General features: G+C 42.5%; 1 protein-coding gene and 1 long non-coding RNA gene across 15 annotated transcripts in view; one reads left to right on the top strand and one right to left on the bottom strand.

Annotated features, from left to right (window-relative positions):
• LOC115941449 (uncharacterized) overlaps positions 1 to 7,798 on the bottom strand; it is a 54,900-nt gene extending 47,102 nt beyond the window's left edge. Inside the window, exons 1-2 of one of the 11 annotated variants that reach the window (XR_014143590.1) lie at positions 7,489 to 7,798; positions 6,804 to 6,886 (exon numbers count right to left, since the gene is read on the bottom strand). This is a non-coding gene — a long non-coding RNA (uncharacterized LOC115941449). The remainder of the gene's footprint in view (positions 1 to 6,803; positions 6,887 to 7,488) is intronic. The other 10 variants (XR_014143592.1, XR_014143593.1, XR_014143597.1 and 7 more) reach the window with 10 other exon arrangements.
• A 501-nt stretch (positions 7,799 to 8,299) lies between these two features.
• Positions 8,300 to 20,633, top strand: part of ACVR1 (activin A receptor type 1) — a 125,243-nt gene continuing 112,909 nt past the window's right edge. For 3 of the 4 annotated variants that reach the window (XM_081814379.1, XM_081814383.1, XM_081814381.1), the window contains exon 1: positions 8,300 to 8,435. The gene's annotated coding sequence lies outside the window, so the exon portion shown is untranslated. The remainder of the gene's footprint in view (positions 8,436 to 20,633) is intronic. The other variant, XM_081814382.1, reaches the window with a different exon arrangement.

The raw sequence follows: 20,633 nt of genomic DNA on the forward strand, positions 1-20,633 counted from the left end.
CAAACCACCTAGCAGTTGGAAATATGACCTAGATTCTTACTTGTAGGAATCAATCCTAAGGAAACAATGAGATGCTGTCAAAAGTTGTGGTATATTCAGGGGTTTAAATCAGTCAAAAATCATACTCTCAGAGAATATCTAATGACCTAGGAAAATGCTCATAATAGAACTAAGAAGAGTAAGAGAAAATGATGTGTATTTCTATAAAATGTGTGAATATGCACAGAAAAGACCAAGAGAAAATTATCCAAAATATTGTATCTATTTATATTGGAAATGGTAAAATTAAGTGACTTTACCTTCTTTGAAATACTTTTCTGTATTTCCTCTGTAGGTTTTTACAGTGAATATTGCATTATTTTATTTTTTTTTCTAATAGATTTGTTTGTTTAATTATAAAAGTAACAAGCACTGCAGAATGTTTTGGAAATACAACACAAGAATAAAAAGTATAAATATGGTGATGTGTATAGGGTTTCTTTTGGGGGTGAGGAAAATGTTTTAAAATTGATTGTAGTGATGTTTGCACAGCTCTGTGACTATACTAAAAACCACTGAATTGTACACTTTAAATGGGCGAATTGTATTGTATGTGAATTACATCTCAATAAAGTTGCTATAAAAACCAAGGAGATTACCTGCATTGCTACCATCCCACGATTTCCACTGCCAGTATCTTGGTCCCTAGCCTTACAAACTCATTTCTGTGCATCATACATACTTGCTTAAAGAATAAAAATCAGATCATACCATGCGTGCCATTGGAAAAGTATTTGTTTATTTTGTTTTTAGAGAGGGAGAGAGGGGGGATGGGAGAGGCAGAGGGAGAGAGAGAATCTTAAGCAGGCCCAGCACAGAGTCTGATATGGGGCTCAATCTTACACCCCTGAGATCACAACCTGAGCCAAACTCAAGAGTCAGACACTTAACTGATTGAGTCACCCAGGTGCCCCAAAATTAATTAATTAACTAGCTAATTAATTAATTAAGTAGGCTCCATGCCCAGCATGGAGCCCAATGCAGGGCTTGAACTCATGACCATGAGATCAAGACCTGAGCCAAGATCAAGAGCTGGAGGCTTAGCCGACTGGGCCACCCAGGTGTCCCCATTTGAAAAGTATTTTTTTTTTTTAAACATTTTATTTATTTATTTGAGAGAGAAAGAATGAGAGAGAGAGAGCACATGAGGGGGGGGGATGGTCAGAGGGAGAAGCAGACTCCCTGCCGAGCAGGGAGCCCGATGCGGGACTTGATCCAGGGACTCCAGGGTCATGACCTGAGCTGAAGGCAGTCGCTTAACCAACTGAGCCACCCAGGCGCCCGAAAAATATTTTTAATTACAACATGTATAACTTTATAATCAGAAAGTATAATCAGGGGCACCTGGGTGACTCAGTCGGTTAAGGCAAAAGGGAATACAGGTATGGTTTCATATGTCTACTCCATTTCTGTAAGGATATAGAGAAGCTGACATTAAGAAGAGAGAAGTGGGTGGCTGGGAAGCTGGTAGTTCTGGAATTTACTTGTCACTATACAATATATCCATTTGCACTTGCATATTTTGTATCTCTTTTCTAAACAAAATAATCATGGGGGAACTCTTGTTGATGAAGGGATATAGATATCTTGGTGTAATGATAAGTGATATTAAGCAAGCTTGTCACTCACTCCCTTGCTAAGCTCTTTTAATCACTTCCTTGCACAGTTCTGAGACCTGCATGATCGGACCAGGCTATCTCAGTCCTCTCTATGGCCATTTCTCTACATGGTCCTTCTATTCCCATCACCCTGGCCATCAGTTCCTAGAAGTCTTAAGCTCCCCACCCCCAGGAGTGTCAAATGCAGCATCGGCAACTCCAGATAATAAGCTTCTTTAGGAATTCCAACTCAAGTCGCAGAATTTCAAAACGAAGAGACTTCCAAGATGCAACCCACCCCTTACTTTATTACACCTGAGGAGAAGCTAGGCTCTACAATCTGAAGTTACCTGCCTAAGGTCACACAGCTAGTTCTCTGCTATATGTAATTAACCTTAGCAGCTGATCTCTGGAGTTTCATTAAACAAAAGTAGGTTAATAAAAAGGAAGCCTTTAGATTTTAGATATTGATAGAGTGGGGCTACACTAGGACTTGGAAAATTAATTTGATTTCTTATCCATGAAAATGTCTTCATGATGCCAGTGCTCTGAGGGACCAATCAGGCAAAAGAATGTTCCCTAAAAAGGAAAAGCCTCTGCGATGTTGGATTCTACCAAGACCCACACAGTTATATTTGAAATATATTTGTTTAATTTGAGGAAGAAATTAATTTGATAGTCCTGAGGGCATTCATCCACAGGACTAGCTTTTTAAATCCACATCTCCACAATGAAGCTAAATTAACCACAGTTAAGTAAATTAGAAACTCAAGCAGCTTTAGAATGTGAGCAAGACCATGGACAGTCCTGATGAGCATCTAACCCTCAAGGTTTTAAGGAAATGGGTCACAGACTGAGATGCAGGCAAAAAGATAAGGCTGTGAGCCCTCCAGGAAATGATTATCTGAAAGAAATGGACCTACCTGCAAGAGCACAAAAATGCTAAATCTGAATTCCTTTTTCTACACCCTACCACCCACTTCACAAGTATAAATTCACATGCAATCTTCACCAGCTAGGTTTTGTTTCATGATTGTCAGACCCTTTTAAATATGTGCATTTCTACTTTTATATTAATTAATTAATTAAATAATTTTTAAGAGTTGCCTACTCTACTGTCTGAGCCAGCCAGGCACCCTGCCTTTCTACTTTTATAATGTTTTTTATTTCTGCTTATAAAAGTAATATGTTACAGATAAGTTGGAACACACAGACCTGTGTAAAAAAGAAAATAAAAGTCAACCATATCCATGATCCAAAAATAACTGCTGTACATCCTGGAATATTTTCTTCTAGTTTTTCATCTTAGTGTATATGTGAGTGTGTGGAATTCATGTGTTTATAAGGGTTATTGAATTAGAATATTACTTTTATATTCTATTTTTTTCAGCTTATGCTTTATTGCTGGCATTTCCAAAATTACTAGATGATTATCAATTTATACAAATCTTTGAGTAATTGATGATTATTTTCGTAGCATAAATTCCTGAAATGGGATTAAAGTGTCAAAGGGTATACATATTTTTAAGGGGTTTGATATATTGTCACCTAATTATCTTCAAGAAATTGTTTTCCCATTTACACTCTCCACAACAACTGAGTGTCCTTTATAAAGTCAATCTTAATAAGAGAGGATATGTTCATTTGCTGACACGTCAGAAATATTTTATCTGAGTTTTGTTTGCATTCCCTCTTCTTGAATTTTAAATTTTTTTCCTAATGTTCATATGTAATAATTTAGTCTATTCAAAACATCTGATCAACTTTCTATTAAAGGGTGCATTTTGTTGATTCATAAAGGTTTTTTGATATGTTAAAGATTTTTAACCCTTTGAGTATAGGTTGTGGGTAGCTTCACTACTTGGCTTTTCCCCTCCTTATATTTGTTTCCTAAAAGAAAAAAAAAAAATTAGGGAAAATTTTTTACATGGTCAAGTCAACCAATCGTATTTATTTTTTCCATAGCTTTTACTTTCAAAGTCCTTGTCCCATCTAAAGATAGGTATCTACCTATATTTGCTTTGAGTTAATTTATAATTAAAAAATATTTAACTCTTTTTCCTTCTGGAAATATTTTCAGGAATTGTGTGAAAGGGAGCACTAACAGGATTTTTTCCAAGTGCCTCAACACTGTCTAATGAATAATCTTTGCTTTCTGCAATAGTTTTGTAATGCCTCTTTTATCACATGGCTGGCCGAGAGAGTCGCACACTGGTTTGCATGTAACCTGCTGTGCTAAGAGTGTCTGGATTAACTTTCCCAGTGGGGAGTAACTGTAGGCAGTTTGAGGACTCCCTGAGCAGCTCCCACAGTTCCCTGAATATGGTGGATGGCCAATAAGGTCTTGTATGAAATGAACAATTAATGAGTCATTCGTACACCTGGGAAAGTTTAACTGGAAGATAAACAAATGTCTGTCCTGACTGGTTAAATGTTTACCTTTTGGGGCTAGGGTGCCAGGCATGATAGGATTTTTAGCGACCCTTAAGATTATGATTTTTCTCTTCCACCCCCTACTACTACTCTGATCCAGTCACTCCCGTCTTTGGAATATAATAATGGTTTCTTATGGCCTCAGGATTAGGAATAAATTCCAGGTTATTAACATTCAATAAATTCACCATTCTCCAAGAATAGTTATGATGCAGCCGGGTCAGTATTTCTCACACTTGAGGAATGTATAGACACCTTTAAAAGGAAAACAATTCTCACAGACCTTCAGTGATGCCTTATTTTTATTAAAATACCATTTAAATAAACTGCATATTCTTATAGGTCCAGAGCAAGAAAGGGTAGTGGGATCATGGCTACATGATATTCATATGATCCAGCATATGCATATTAATTTAACATGATATTAATTTCTTTTAAAAATATTGTAATGGAAGCAAAAACACAAATTTCATGGATTTCATAGAGAACTTGGGGATCCTTGGAATGTGTCCTATTTCCAGTTTAACAGAACAGAAATTGCTTTCCCATAAACCACATCCAACCCTCAAACTTTGCCCTTTTTCTAAGCAGTCTGGATGCCTGCCTCGTCTTCAACGCTCAACTTAAGCGTGAATAATCACTAAACTAGATGTAAACTAATCTCCATATGCTTGTAACCATTACACAACTGTAAAACCCAAACGAAATATGAACAAAACTATAAAAGCGATGTTTCAAATAACTTTATTTAAAGAGACAGAGGACATTGTCTTGCTGAACAAAAATGTCTGCTCACCTTGTAAACACAGTGCTGTCACCTGCCAGGAGCAGGGTTTTTGGTTGGTTCTACATGCCCAGACTGAGTGAACAGACTTATCAGAATTAGTTCATTCCTTCAACCATTAATCTTTTTCTTCAAGAAACCTTTAGTAATTGAACTGCAGCACATCAATCCATCAGGATTTTCATCAACACCAGCTCTAAAACATCCTAATATTCTCCTAAAGAACTTGCTTCTGGAAGCTGGTATGTATAACTAAGCTGATTTTTGCTCTATAGGTTTTAATAAGCTATGTCTCTATATCACTAAGAAAGGGAAACTCTTTCTAGAACCAAAAAGAGATGGCTTCAAGATGAAAGAAAATCACTCAAAGTAGCTCCTTAAATATTTTAAATGCAGTAATTTCTAAAAAGCACAATTTATATTCTGTATTACTTACAATCTGAGTGCAGAGAGGCAGTGGTAAGTCTAAGGGCTTAATTATAAGAGCGAAGCTTTCTGCAAAATTTTATGGAGTGAATTCTCCATATTTTATAGGAGAATATTATACAGGACTCTTAGGTTGCTCAAGACTCTGTTTCCTAATAGTTGTTGAAAGCTGTTGACTTTTAGAAATGAACATGTTGATCTGGGTGTAAAGGAGGAGGATACGCAGAAAACAGAAGAGATGCCAATTCACAATGCAGCAGGCAATTAATTAACAAGAGTCGTGCTCCTAGAAACATATGATGGAAAAGATCTAAGAATCTTGGAATAACAGAAGATGTATTTCTTTCAAGTTACTTTACTTGTGTGACTTCTCCACCATAGTTAAATCAGTGGATGAGATGTTGGGGTAAGGCACTGGTTCTCAACAGGGGGCAATTTTGCTCCCCAGGGACATTTAGCCATGTCTGGAGGCATTTTTAAACGTAGCAACTGTGGAGAGAAGGCATCCTATTTGCATCTAATGGATAGAGGTCAAGGATGCTGCAAAACATCTTACAATGCAGAGGACACATCTTACGGCAATTATCCAGCCAAAGATGTCAATAGTACCGAGGTTGAACAATCCTGGATTAAAGTGTCCAAGCCAAAGGACTGTATCTGGGCTGTATGCTTGTGCGGACAGGGCTTGTGTGACAGGCTGTATCCTTGTGTATCCTCCTGCTGTACACAGATACGCATGCATGTGCAATCATCAATTTATATTACAAGGCCACAAGAACTACCTAGAATCCTCCCAGAGACTCTCCTGGAATACAAGTTAGTCCCAGGAAGGCTGAGTTAGAGGGCTCTGCATTGAGCCAGTCATATGAGACCACTACTGAAGGAACAGATAAAATGAACAGTTAAAAGCATAACAGGATACATTAGTTCATTTATTCACTTATTCAGCAAACCTTTATTGGGCACCCACATGTGCCACTCTGCTAGGCATGATGATGGTACACAGTGAACACAACCAAACCTGGTCCCTGCCCTCATGGAGCTTACAGCCTAGGGAAGACTAGAAAGGTTACCAAGAAGAGGCTGGTAAAATGAGGACTCCACAAATGTACCAGATTGAGGAACATTCACACAGCAGCTCAAGAAGCTTTCATGTAAGTGTAATCTCACTTGAACCACACAACAAACCTGGAGACAGGCTTTATTGCCTTCACAGAGGTAAAAACATGCCCAAGGTCACACAGTTTATAAGTGGCAGAGCTTCAGCCAAGTGACACTGAGGTCCCTGTTCTAAACCTGTTTTACAGAGCAAGGATACACATAGGCACTCTGGCTTGATTGACCTGGAATTTCCTCTCCTGATTCTCACCAAGCAAGCATGCAGGTACAGAAATCTTTCCCCTTACAAAAAAAAATGCCCCCAGCCTTCACTGTCCTCTTGCTTATGTAATACCCGGGGATTATTTTCTACCTGTTTCATGTGTATGTGCCTTATATTCCTAATTAGATTGTAAACGCCTGACCTGCAGGGACCAGATCTTCCATTTCCTTTGCAACCTTTTGCAGTACTGCAGTCACGTAATAAATGCCTGCTGCATGAATGAACCTGTAGAGATAAAAATACTTTATGGTATCCCCATTTATTGGTTTCATGCTCTTACTTTGCTTTGTGATAGGACTGCACATTATAAGCTTCTAGAGGGCAGAGGAAATGGCTTGGTGCTTTCCTTACACTCAGCAGGCACCATGCAAAATTTGATCCCCGCATGCCTTTTTGATGCTCTGGATAATATTAGCACACTGGAGTGTTTTTGTGTATCTAAGGACCGAGGTTGTCAGCCTCTCTGCGGCGGGGAATGTTCCTTCCTTTCCACAGTAAGCTCCCCTGGCGCCTAGGACAGGGCTAGATTACTGCAGAAGCCCCCTCCCCCGCTCTCCTCCTTCCCCACCTCCCCGCTTATTTTTATTGCCAAGGAGGCCGACTGCGAAAATGGCAAGCTCTTGCATAACCCCAGACCTTGCAAGGAAATGAGCAAAGTGGAAGGGCATTTGAAGGCAGGTCAGAAATGGCCTGGATGAGAACACTGAGGCTTCTCGCCGACCTGCAGGACCCCAGCGGCGCGCCGCACGCAGTCGCGGGGCCCTGGAGGCAGCCCGCCCGCCCCGCGCGCCCCCGGGAGCTGTCCAGACGGCCCCGCCCGCGCCTACCTGGGCACTCACCCGCGCCGCGCGGCCTCTCCTCCTCCCACCCCGGCCGCGGGAGCCCGGCTCGGCCCTGCCCCGCCGCCGCCCCGCCTCTGAGCAGCCCCGCGGGCGGCGCACTCGCAGCCTCCTCCGGGCCCGCCAGACCGCGCCGGGCGCGCCGGGGGCGGCACGGCCAGGCTCGGTGGGGCTCGGCGGACTCGCCCCCGGCCGGGCGCCTGCAGGGGGCGCGGGGACGGCCCCGCCCCGCCGCCTTCCCTCTCCCTCCCGGCTCCCTGGATCCGCGCCGGGAGGAAATGATGTGTTGCTGCCTGGTTAATCACAGCTCCAGACACTCATTGGCCGAGCGCTCCGCAGCCACTTCCTTCTCCTCCTCCCGCTCCTCCCGCTCCGGCTCCTGCTCTTTGCAGCCGCCGCCGCCGCCGCAGCCTCCCCCTCCGCGCCGGGGGAACTTTTCTACTCTCTGTGACCGTCTCCCCCGCCGCCCCTCGGGCAAGCCTCCCCTAGGGCGAGCCTCCCCCCGGGCCGCTCGCCCCGCCCGCGGCCGCCCTCCCAGCCCGTGCCGCTGCGCCTCGGGAAGTTTATTCCGCCCGCCCTCCTCCCCTTCCTCCTCCTCCTCTTCACCCCGCCTCCCCTCCCTCCCCCGGCTCTTTCCCCCCGGGTGGCTGCCGCCGCCGCCGCCGCCGCCGCCGCCGCTGCCAGGCTGCTCCTCAGCCAGCCGCGCCGGCCCTAGGGCTGGAGAGCCCCTGGCCGTCCGCACCGCCCGGCTGCAGCCGCCGCGGCCGCCGCTCGGGGCCGGACGCCGGCCCTTGGCCCCGCAGAGTTCCGGGCTCTCTCGCCGGCTGCACCGCCCCGCCCCGCCCCGCGGCGCGCCGCGCCGCGCCGACCTGCAGCGCCCGGCTGGCTCGCACTCCGCCTCCCCCGGCTCAGCCCCGGCCGCGGCGGGACCAGAGGTGAGGGCAGGTCGCCGGCCGCGCCGCGGGAGCTGGGAGGACCGAGGGAGGAGGGAGCCTGGCGGGAGGAGAGGCTGGGATTGGGGGTGGGAGGGTGGGCGTCTGCGGTGTCTCCCCCTCGCTTTCATTCCTTTCTCCCCCAGGCTTCATCCACTCTCGATGGGGGAAGCAGCCGCGGAACAAAACTGTCTTGCTTTGGGCCTGAACTGCTGGTGGGATATGGGAGAGGACAGAGGCATGGAGTGGGGGGGGGGGGGGTGTCTCTGGCTTGCAGCGTGTGTGTTTTGTGTGTGTGTGTGTGTGTGTGTGTGTGTGTGTGTGTGTGTGGTGAACTCCTTCAGGGTGTGCGCCGCAGACTTGTAAACCGATCTGGTCGCCCGGCCACGGGCTCACCTTCCCAGCTGAGCTTGGTACAGAGTAAAGGGATGGGCTAATCACCCCCACCCTCAAAATATCCGTCTCTTCCAAGAGGAATTTTCTGCTGGAGAGACAGCCAATAAACTCTGCTCAACTCCCTCCCGCCCTCCGTTCTTCCTAGCTGCAGTTTCAAAAAGCTTCAAAGCCAGGAATGTGGGATTCATCTCCCGATCCCCAGAAGGCAAATGTGGTTACAGATGTTGCACTGTACTTTGCCAAGTTTAAAACCCTTCCTTCAACACTGTAACCAAAACAGTGAGGCTAGAACCTGGGGCGCGCTGGGGAGAGATGTGGGCCTCTGGGGCCGCTGGATTCACTAACTTCCTTCGGATTCTAGGCTGGCTTAGGTCTGTCCAGTTTGCGCCAGATACGTCCCCCCAACCCCCCCTCCTTTCCCTGGAGTTTTGAACGCTCTTTGCATGGGAGAAAAGCTGTAGAGGAAGATACTTAGGGAATAAAACATTCCACTTAGCAGCAGAAGAAAAGTCTTGGTTAAAAGTTGTGCTTAATTTGGCTTTTGGAAAGAGGTAGCAAAGTAATCAATGGATTTGTTAATTTTATTGGGCTTTCTTTTTTGAGGGTTGTGTGTGTGTGAGAGAGTGTGTGAGTGATGGGAGTTAGGTGGTGAGAAAAAAGACTGATCTCATACATAGTTTGTATATTTTTGAAAAGAGGCCCTCTAATTGAGACTTAGATATAACCCAGTGGTTTTAAAGAATCCTGTCCCAGAGATGCAGACTGCTCTGACAGCCCAAGGGAAGGCGGTGGCAAAAAATAGACACCACCTCCCTTTTCCCCCAAAAAAATTCTTCCTGGAAAGGTGGTGTTAAGAAATTTCAGAGATGGGCTGATCCAAGTGGCAGGCCTTAAATGGAAACACTATAGTATGTCTTGGCACTTGTGTCTGGAGGTGGGTGGCTGGCTGGGGGCCCGGGCTTGGGCAGCCAGCAGACACTAGACTTGTGCTGACCTCAGACACTGGCCTCGCCATCCAGCTTTACAGTATGCTTAGGTATGAAATATGGGCCGCACCAGTTTCACTGGTGGGGACGCAGGGGTCAGGAGGTTGTCCTAGGCCTGGACAGGACTTGGATCACCTGGCTTCTAAGACCAAATCACTTTTTTGTGTGAGGCAGTCGTTTTTGTTTTCTGGCCTGGAACTAAAAGCACAAAACAAAAAACCAAAACGGAAGTCTTTTGAAGCTGAAATGTGTAGGTCTTAAATAGATGGAATTGTGTGGTGGATAATAGCATTTCTACTGTCACCCCTCACGCAAATACTCAAAAGGTGGTGAATGATGTTGCAGTAAATTCTGGAGAGATAGCAAAAATCAGGGGCTGGGATGGGGAGAGACTGGGTTCATACTCTCCTTTTCTGGCGGTTTGGTGAATTTTTCTTGAAATGGAGAGAGTGGGTTTTAAATAAAGACTTGATTTAGGTAGTAGTTTTACAACTTTTGTACCTTGAAAGAGAGTGATCATTTGAATCTGGGTAAGTTTCTTGTTATCTCTAAGTAATTTAAAAGAATATTAAAGATGCCAAGTAGAGGTGGGGGAGTCTGCCTTATTCAGGAATGTAATTAATTTCAGAAGTGGGAACTTAATGCCATTAATAGCATTGTAATGATTTTTTTTTCAGAGTAATGATTTACCAAATTTTCTGCATCTGTCCACCGAACAGCTAACAGTGATTGAATCAGTAAATAGAGACTATGCCTCTATCTTACCCTAGATTGCACTGAACTAATATTGTGATGATCATGATAGACTTCTAGGTAAGGTTAGATCAAGTAGTCCAGCCTTCTGAGGGAGGAAGGAACAGGGCAGAAATGCATTTGAAAAATGATCCTGTTATTCAAGGTCATGAGGTGAAGATGGAATCAATGTGTGTGTGTGTGTGTGTGTGTGTGTGTGTGTATGTGTCCGCGTGCAAAAAGTACATTAGACAAAGAGGAGCTGGGACTGGGAACTGTCTTCTGTGCTTGTTCTGCTGTTGGATCCCAGTATCTTGATTGATTGATTGATTTTTTAAAAAGATTTTATTTATTTATTTGACAGAGAGACACACGAGAGAGGGAACACAAGCAGGGGGAGTGGGAGAAGCAGGCTTCCTGCCGAGCAGGGAGCCCGATGCGGGGCCCGATGCGGGGCCCGATGCGGGGCCCGATGCGGGGCTTGATGCGGGGCTTGATCCCAGGACCCTGAGATCATGACCCGAGCCGAAGGCAGACGCTTAATGACTGAGCCACCCAGGCGCCCCTTGATTTATTTTTTTTTTAAGATTTTATTTATTTATTTGAGAGAGAGAATGAGAGAGAGCACATGAGAGGGGGTAGGGTCAGAAGGAGAAGCAGACTCCCTGCTGAGCAGGAAGCCCAATGCGGGACTCGATCCTGAGACTCCAGGATCATGACCCGAGCCGAGCCGAAGGCAGTCGCTTAACCAACTGAGCCACCCAGGCGCCCTTGATTTATTTTTATTTGAAGGGATCTAATGCACAACTTGTGAGAAACTGGGGAGAAGTAAACTATTAATGGTAGCAAAACCCTTTGATGTGTTTTGAATGAATTTGGTGACCGTTATGATGGGGGAGCACTGGATATGTGCTAGGCACAGTGCTCAGCTCTTTAATACATTTTTCATGACATTTTCACAGCAACCATATGTTTTATTATTTCACTCTTTTATGATGAGAAATTCAGGCTTTCCGAAATTGAGCGAGTTGCCCTAGTTGTAGAGCTAGTCAGTAGTGGAGTGGGGATTTGAACCAGGAGTTTGTGAGACTCTGGAACCCATGTTCTCAGCCGCTTTTGCCAGTGTTTGCTAAATTTCATTCACTCATATACCGTCTTCATGAGTTTACCACGGCTAAGTGTCAGCCTATTAATTATTTAGTATTTTTCTTTAAAGTAGTGATTGACCTTAGAAAAACTAAAAAGATGTCATCTTTTAAGAGGAAACAATATATCATTGCTATATTTGGAAAGCCAACTCACTTGTTAGTAATGGGAGGTAATCATAAAGATGCATTTATACTCATAATAAAACCCCAGATTCAGGACAATGATTACCTGGGGTGTGTGTGTGTTTTGCAGGGACCTGGGGATCAGGGTGGTGGAGGTAGGTAGATCATATAGCATTGGTGACATTCTGGGTTTTTGGGTTGAGTGGTGGGTTCAGAGGTGCTGATTTTATTTTTAGACTTTATAACCTACACACCCGATAACATATTTTTTTTGTAAAAAGATAAAATTAAACACATGACTATTAACATAATGACTACTCAGGGAATATTTCACTGCACTCTTAAGACCATAGGCAGCTTGGTTCCCGTGCAAAGTAGGCACACAAATGCTGTTGGCTGATTGATAAGACCCCAGGTGGTAATTTTAAAGCAAGCTGATTGTTGTCATACCTGAATGAGATTGAGGTATATCCCCTCTTCTATATTCTCCTGCTTCCCCTCTCATTTCAGTATTGTGACCCAAATAATAGCAAGGGCTGCAGCGAGGTTTCTCCTGACTGGTTACGGGAGACTGGGGCTGAGCTGAAGATGGCACTTCTCAATAGCACCTTGTCGCATACATCTAGTGCTCAGGATGGGACAAAAGGTGCTGTCATGAAGTGTTACAACGCTTTCATTTTTACCCAGTGGGTAAGCGTGACCGTTCAGACTGGGAAGCCGGTATTTAAGTTAAAGCAAAGCCTGGGCAAAATGTTGACAGCGTTAAACTGGCGAGGCTGGGAAATGAATCCATCAGAGATTTTAGTGGGAGTCCACATAGTCTCCTGTTTTATTTTCCCAAGCAAGTATCGGGCACTGTGGCTTTATTCCTGGAAATGAGAATTTGAATTCGGTTTCCTGGTACAAAATGCCTTCTTTGATCTCTTGGAGTGAGAACTTCGTGTTTCTTTCTGTGGCCAGTTCCAGCTCTCAGAAGAACCAGGTGGAAGGTTTACCTCTTCTTTTTTAGCAGTTGGCCATAGGCTGTTCTTGCTTGCTGTGCTAGTTTAAGAATCAGAAGTTCCAAAGCAGGATTTGTGGGTTGGAAGGGGCATTCATTTAAAGGACTTCTTTTGAAAGAGCTTCATGAAGATGATGTGGTTGGCAAATCATGGCCTTTGGTTCAGATGGGAGGTAGTTTTGTTTGAACTTACGCTCCCAAAATTAACGAGACCCAGCAGCTTCCTTTTTGAAGTTAAAACAGATACTTTCCTGCCCCCAACATTCAAACCAGCTGCCCTGTCGAATAATATTCCTGTGCTCTTATATGCATTTTGGGAAATCTGAGCTTGTTTCTATGTCTAAAGACTCTTCTGTGATCCATGAGAGTTTTGTTTTCCAGAGCCACCACTACTCATTTGTTTGATTTTTGGGTTTCAGTCTCTGACCAACATTCCACTTTGCCCATTTGGGTTGCTTCATTGTTTGCTCTGGGTACTTGGCCTTTATTTCTGTGACCAGGAAAGAGACTCTGAGTTTTAGTTTTTCCAGATTTTGTCGAGGTTCATGCGGGAGGTGGAGTTTGTTTTTTGGACGATGGGGCAAGTTCATGGGGTCCCCTTTAGCATAGGTGTCCTGATGGTTCAGCTCTTTCTCATCATGAGGCCAAGCCTTGGAGTCGGTCCCTTTGCATTGCCCTTCCCCCCCCCCCACTCTTGGGGAGAGCCAAATCCTCAGGGCTCAAAGTAATCTCAGTGCAGGAATGCTTCCTGGATTTTGCCTTTTGACATTTTTCCTAGCGTTTTATCTTTACTACTCATTCTGGGGCTTGATTGATCTTTTTTGAGGGCAAGGACTTCAGGTTATTCACTCCATTTATTTGTTCGACACCATTCATTCTCCTTCACTGATTTAAAACCTTTCAAAATTCCCTCACAGGGCTCTTTGAGGGCAAGGACTGTGTCTTATTCATCTTTTGTATATGTTTTGCACCTAACACAATGCCCGGCCCAGACCACACAGTCAGTAAATGGTTTTTTAATTGTTGAGAGAATGAATGGATGATTGCATATTAGAGAAGCAGACAAGCCCAGTACTCTAGGGAATCAGGGAGGCAGCCTGAGAGCCGATGATACCAGACACAGAGGTTCTTAAGGATGAGTTTGGGAAGAAGGGGTGAAAGACTCTAGGTGGACGGAACTTTTTTTGATACCCCTTTAATGCTTGATATTGTAACATAGTGGATTCAACAAACATTTATTGTATTCTTTTCAGTTTATGCTTCCTGTTGTTTTTAGGTTTAAGGGCAAAACCTTTTTTGGGAAGAATATCTCAACGCATATTTAATATCCTACAGAGCATCGAATCCTGTGATACTGAGGGCATGGCTGGGACTCGTTTAGTTGGTGAATTGACTCCTTCACACTGACTTTGTCCTGTTGCATATGTTCACAGATAGTTGACAGCGAAAACAGTGTGGTAGGCAGTGCTCATGTGGAGAGATGGAATGTGGATGACCTCTTTGGAAAATGGATGGAATCCAGAGTGAACTTCTCTTTTGAGAGGTTTTAAGGACTGATTTGAGTGGGCATGCCATGTAGACCTTTTCTGCTTGAATACCTGATGGCTGGGTGCCTTGCTCATCTGTGAAAGTGATGGGTCTTCGCTAGCCTCTGTGCTGCATGGATGACGTTGAAAATGAGATCACTCTGGGGTGCCTGGCTGGCTGAGTTGGTAGGGAATAGTACTCTTGATCCTCGGGGTCATGAGTTCATGGGTGTAGAGCTTACTTTAAAAAAAAAAAAAAAAAAAAAAAAAATATATATATATATATATATATATATAACACAAAGAAAATAAGATTGCTCTAGTTTTTTATTTTTCTTTTTTAGGTAATTATGGAAGAATTATCAATTGAACTTCTAAAAATAACCTTGAGTTTGATGGGAAATGTACAGAGAGGCTAAAGGAACATAGGAGTGGTCTTAGACAAAGCTGGGTATTAGATGTGGGATGGTACTTAGAATTTGAAGAGAGTGGATACTGAGAAAGAACTTGAGAAAAAGCATTCTGGTGTAGACAGGATGAGTTGAGATATTTTAAGCCAAGTTCGGAACTTTCCACTATTGTAGCTATTGATGAGTGTGGTGGCGTACTCTCTCTGAAAACATAGTGTGCCTGATGGATTACTCTCCTTAAGTTATAGGTTAATACTTATAAGTAAATACCACTAAGAGAGCTGGAGCTTTAGGACTTGTAACTTGATGTCAGGGACTTACACAAGATAGAAATATACATAGGAACAACCAGTAGGAGGAAAAAGTGTAGGTGGTTATCTAGAGTGACCTTTATCTTCCTTTCGAGAATAAGGAAAATGGTAAGGGACGAGTGTGCCAAAGTGATATTTTTTTTAAATGTTTTTTGAACTTGAATAACTGAACTGTTGTGCACAACAGGTGGCAAGAACAAATATTCTCTTACTTTATGAGTATGGCCTAGTAAAAAATGGAAAATCTCAGTCCCTGGAGATTATATAAACATAAATGTTCTATTTCAGTGTTTTAAAAACATTTTTTACTCGCAGCAATACATTTTACATCATGACTGAGTACACACGCATACACACATGCATATTAAAAATAAAGCTGAATTACAATTTTTACAAAACAATACAGCAGTGCGTCCTAATTTCTAGTCAATTTTTTTTTTATTCTGGTCTCTATTTACTACATTGATTTCACAACTTGCTAATGGATTCTAACCAGCAGTATGAAAAAAAAAACTATTCTAGATATTGTGGAAATCAGCCTTAATTTGTTTATTGGACATTTGCTAATCTGGATGAGAATTTTTTCTTTTTATATGAGTCTCAATTATTCTACAGATGGTCCGTGCCCTTCTGCTCTCCCCCCTTTCCCCCACCCATTGTTCTTTTCTCTGTGTAGATGTCTTTGCTTGTTTCTCCACATCGGATTAAAGTGACTAATATGTGCTTTGGACTAGCTCCAAAAGTGTAGCATCATTTTGATCCTAATCAGCATCAAAGGTGGGGCTAATTAATTTAAACTGATGGCAGGAGCCACTTAGCTCCCTGTTTGTTTAGATTATATTTGAAATGGGATGGTGACTCTCAGTAATAAGGGGACAGCAGGAGTCCCTTTTTAGGTCACCCGCACCAAAAGCATAGGAGAGAGGTAGGGAAGGTGACCTGATACAGTTATTGTTCCGGAACACAAAACAAGGTTGGTAGGGGCCAGCTCTTCGCATTCAAAGATGTAAAGAAGAGCCTAATTGCTGGCTGCAGTCATCCTTGCTGTCGTTGTCCTTATCATTAAAATCTTCCTACCTTGCTGCTGCTCCTTCATCGTTTCCCCTCTTCTTCCGTCATTTGTTGAGCATTTATCAAGGCCTCCTGTACCTGGAGCTGGGCATGGAAAGGACAGTAATATTAAGTTGAGCTCAAGGTGCACTTGAGTAAGGGACTGAAGAATTGCACATCTATCTATAAATGGCAGAAGGCCAAGTATCTTGGTCACGAGATACAGGGAGATAAGGATCAAACAACACTTTTGAGGAAGTGTCTGTTTGGCTGGCCTTGGAAAAAGGTACCATTTTGATGTTATCATTTTCAGAGATCTCTATATATGTATAGGTTGTAAAGGAGGCAACCTGCCAAAACCAGGGGATGGGGCAAGTAAATATGAGGTAGCTGGCTTTTGTTTAAGAGCCAAGTTGTATAAAAACATAGCTGCACTGATTTGTCATCACTGGAATCAGACTCGGTGCCTTGAGGTGTAGCTTCTCAGAGAGTCATCGTGACCTGAGACAACTGGAAGGAAGAGCAGATTCACATCTCTGGTTTTGCACTAATTACCGGAGCCAAAGTTGAGCAGAGTGGCCAGGACTATGGTGGTGGTTCTGTTGCCCGCACCCCCCAATGTTTTTTTTTACCAAGCATATATGGTAACTCCTGGAAGTTAAAAGCCTTGTGATATGACGTGACTGTGTAGAGTACATTAGAGTGAGCGTGGTAGAAGAAAGCTTAGAAAGGGAGATTTAGAGCCAAAGTATGGTTTACTTTGAATGCCAGGCTAAAGGTTTTAGACTCGATTCTAAAACAGCAACAGTAAGATAACATCTGTAAGGGAGGCCCAGGGCAGGCCCCTTACTTTCATTCTCGCATTTAACGCTCACACCCAGGCAGTGAGGTACCCCCGAGTATTATCCCCATTTTACAGAAGGAGAAACTGAGACTCAGAGGGGTGATGGAAAATATCTGAGGTCACACATCTGAACTTTAACCCAGGCTGTACATTCCAAAGTCACTTGCTCTAAAGCAGAGTTTGAAAACTGGTGGCCCCCGGGCTGAATACACCTCAGACTTACGTCCTATTTGATACTGTATGTAAAACTTTTTTTTTTCTTTTTGAAATAGTTGCCATCGTTTAAATATGAGGATATTTCCCAGAAAAAGTTCAGCTTTCCACGTTCTTCGGCAAGACTGCAAGCCCTGGCAGCCCAAGGCTCACATTCCTGCAGAAACCTGCCAGAGCTCCTTGTTACTATGTCTCTCTGAGTAGAGGTGTGTGCTTGGTTTGCCACAGTCCCAGCTCAGCCTATTTTCTCCCAGACTCTGAGGCCCAGCATCACTTGCTCTTTACTCTTTATTCTCCTAGCCTGCTCACTCTGACGTGCTAACTGCGTTGTCCCTATGGCATATGAGTTTGAGACCCCTGATCTATAGCCTTCTGTATAGCCACAGATTAGTAATTAGGGTAGATACCCAGTAGCCAGGGGAAATGAGAGTAGGTAGAATTAGGGTTTTGGCCTTGGGCTGGAGAAGCCATAGGTGCACAAATCATTTTTGTGAAGAAAGGAAGGGGTGAATAGGAGGCAGAAGGATCTGACTTAGGGAACATGGATGACTGAGAGAAGGGTGTTGATCCTAAAAGAAAACGAAAGGTTAAGAGGAGCTGGTTGGGAGCAGGGCATGGTATTGGGGTTCAGGTTCTGGTGGAAAAAGCGCATAGAAGAGGGCTTGCTCGAGTCTCATGAGTAAATACAGCACTGGAACCAGCAGATATGGGCTTGGAGCTGTGGGGATTAGATCTGTGTGACAGGATGCCATCCTGGGGCATTTGGATCTGGGGGAGAAAGGTCCCTTTGGAAATAGGGAGAAATGGGCTAAGGTCTGAATGATAAAATGAACCAGCTACAAACAGCTCAAAGTCTCTTATTGACTTTTTTGGGTCAAGTGCCTTATCTTGCAAATAAATCAAATGTTTATCCTAATAAAGGAATACCGAAACAGTCTTCAACTTTTGAACATGGGACCTGATAAACATCTGCTCATAGAATTAAAGGCAGATATACTGTTTGATGGGTGACACCTGTAATTTATGATTATGCCTATTGCACTGAGCCTAATTTAGGTGAAAGAAATTCTAACAATGATTTTTTTTTTTTTTTTTTTTGGTATCACAGGTGACAGAAAAAGTGGTTGCTCTAGCCCTGAGATGGGGAAAACAGTGCCAGAAGTGAATGACTTGCTTTGAGATTTATTCTTTTAGCCAGTTTAGGATGGAATGTCCTTTTTAAATTACAGATGAGTTGTTTTTCTTCTTCTTCTTCTTATCTTTTCTTGTTTGTTTAGGATTTCCTCCAACTCATTGTTACTTAATCAGCTAGCTGTTCTCCCACTTGGCTCTCTTTTGATCCCTGAAGGTCTTATTGTTTTAGGACATTCTGAGTACAGGTGAAGTGAATCTTTCCCAGATGTGGCTATTGAGCATGAAAATCTAACAGGAGTGCATTTCTTTTGTTCTCATACTTTTTGTAAATTAAGTTTTTAATTTTAATTCCGGTATAGTTAACATACAGTGTTCTGTTGTTCTCATACTTTTGTCTCAGACATTACAGTCTCCTTTTTGGGCCACATGATTCTAAAAAAAATCAAATTGCTGTTTTTATTTCTAATTCATAGCTTTATTTCATTACATGAGTACATTAATATGGGTTCCCATAATTTTTTTCTTAACCAAATATTTTAATGTTTTTTATGATAGTTTATGTTTTCAAGATGATATTTATGTGATATTACATGTGCTCAGTATAAGCTTTGAAGTATAGGAAGGGTATATAGGAAAGGTAACTTTTGTCCTCTGGCTTCTACTCTCCCTTCCTAGAGAAAAACCATCATTAAAACTAATTGCAGGGCGCCTGGGTGGCTTAGTTGGGTAAGCGGCTGCCTTCGGCTCAGGTCATGATCCTGGAGTCTCTGGATCGAGTCCCGCATCGGGCTCCCTGCTCGGCAGGGAGTCTGCTTCTCCCTCTGACCCTCCCCCCTCTCATGTACTTGCTCTCTCTCAAATAAATACATAAAATCTTAAAAAAAAAAAAAAGAATTGCATATCCTTCCAGTGATCATTTTTACATTTACAAACATAAACCAATGTTTTTCTTACAAATATAGTATATTGCACATATTTCAGTTCTGTACCTGGGTTTTTTCACTTAGTTTATCCTGGAAATCTTTTCATATTAGGATGAACAGTTTCCTTATTCTTTTGAAAAGTAATTCCATAGTATAGATGTATCATAATTTATTTAACTAGTCTTTTACTTATTTTAGGTAACATGTGTTATAATGTTGCAGTGCCTAACTTCATATATGCTAACTACTATGTATCTACATACTGATTTATATGTAGATGTATATGGAGATCTATCTGTCTCCTGTATATTGGGGGGGGGTTAAATATCAAGGACTGGAATTACTGAATCTAAGGGTATTTACATTTTAAATTACAGTAGAGGCTGTACCAAGAATTTGATTTTTGAGTTGTGTTAGTGAAGCAATTGCAGCGTCATGGTGGAAATGACGAAGCAACCCGTAAGGCTCAAGCAGGAGTCTCTTCTCTGGTATAAATCAATTTTGTGGCCCAAGAAGGTCACTTTCTTAACTTTTTTCTTCATGGTACTTTTCTTTCCTCATCTGTTTGGAAGAGCAGAGACTCAGCTATTTCTGAAGTTTAATAATTTGTTGATTCTCTTTCAGTCTCCCTCCTTTTTGGTACTTCCAGTAAATGGAGCTTGATGATTTTTTTTTCCCCCTTCCTTGTGTAAGTTTGAGTCTGAAGAACCCTGGGCTTTGGAAGCCTTGCTAACCACAGCTTTACTTTGATTGTTTTAAAGCACTGTGTCTGGTTTGTGCTTTATGTTAAAAGCAGAGCTTATATGGCTGATTATCTTAAAAAAAAAATATGGTGAGTGGTAAGTAGGCATTTAGTGACCAAGAAACTCATATAGTCAGCTTTTTATTATTGATCAAGAATGGAGGCAATGGATTTTTAGACTAAGGGAAAAAGTTTTATTTTTGTAATAGCTTTTAAAAAAAGGCAATAAGCATATGATAGACAGTTTTTAAGAAACAGCAAAATTTTATTTATGATTTTGGAGCATACCAGAGTGGACTGCTTTTGATCTTTCAAGGTTTTTATAATATGAAGAAGATACAATAGGGGATTATTGGAAATTTTGAGGTATTTAGCTGGTATAGCTTAATAAAATGGTTGGGTTGCCTGGCAGTTACCAAATTAGATGTATTTAAACATTCAAACCCAAGTAAATAAAATTTAATATAAAATTCATGGTTTTTTTTTTCCCCATGCTCCATTTTCTTCTTTAGAAGTTGGCTCCCCCAGAATTAAGCAACATGCTTAGATTTTTCATTTCAAAGACTTAAACATTTTGGGCTGCTAGTATAAATGTAATTTTCCTGGAAAAGATTTTGAGCCCTTGGTTACTCATTAAAAAAAAAAAAAATTACTTACTAAAGC

Source organism: Leptonychotes weddellii, chromosome 3 (genome assembly GCF_054177405.1).
Source record: "Leptonychotes weddellii isolate Sample4059 chromosome 3, ASM5417740v2, whole genome shotgun sequence".
Taxonomy (NCBI): Eukaryota; Metazoa; Chordata; class Mammalia; order Carnivora; family Phocidae; genus Leptonychotes; species Leptonychotes weddellii.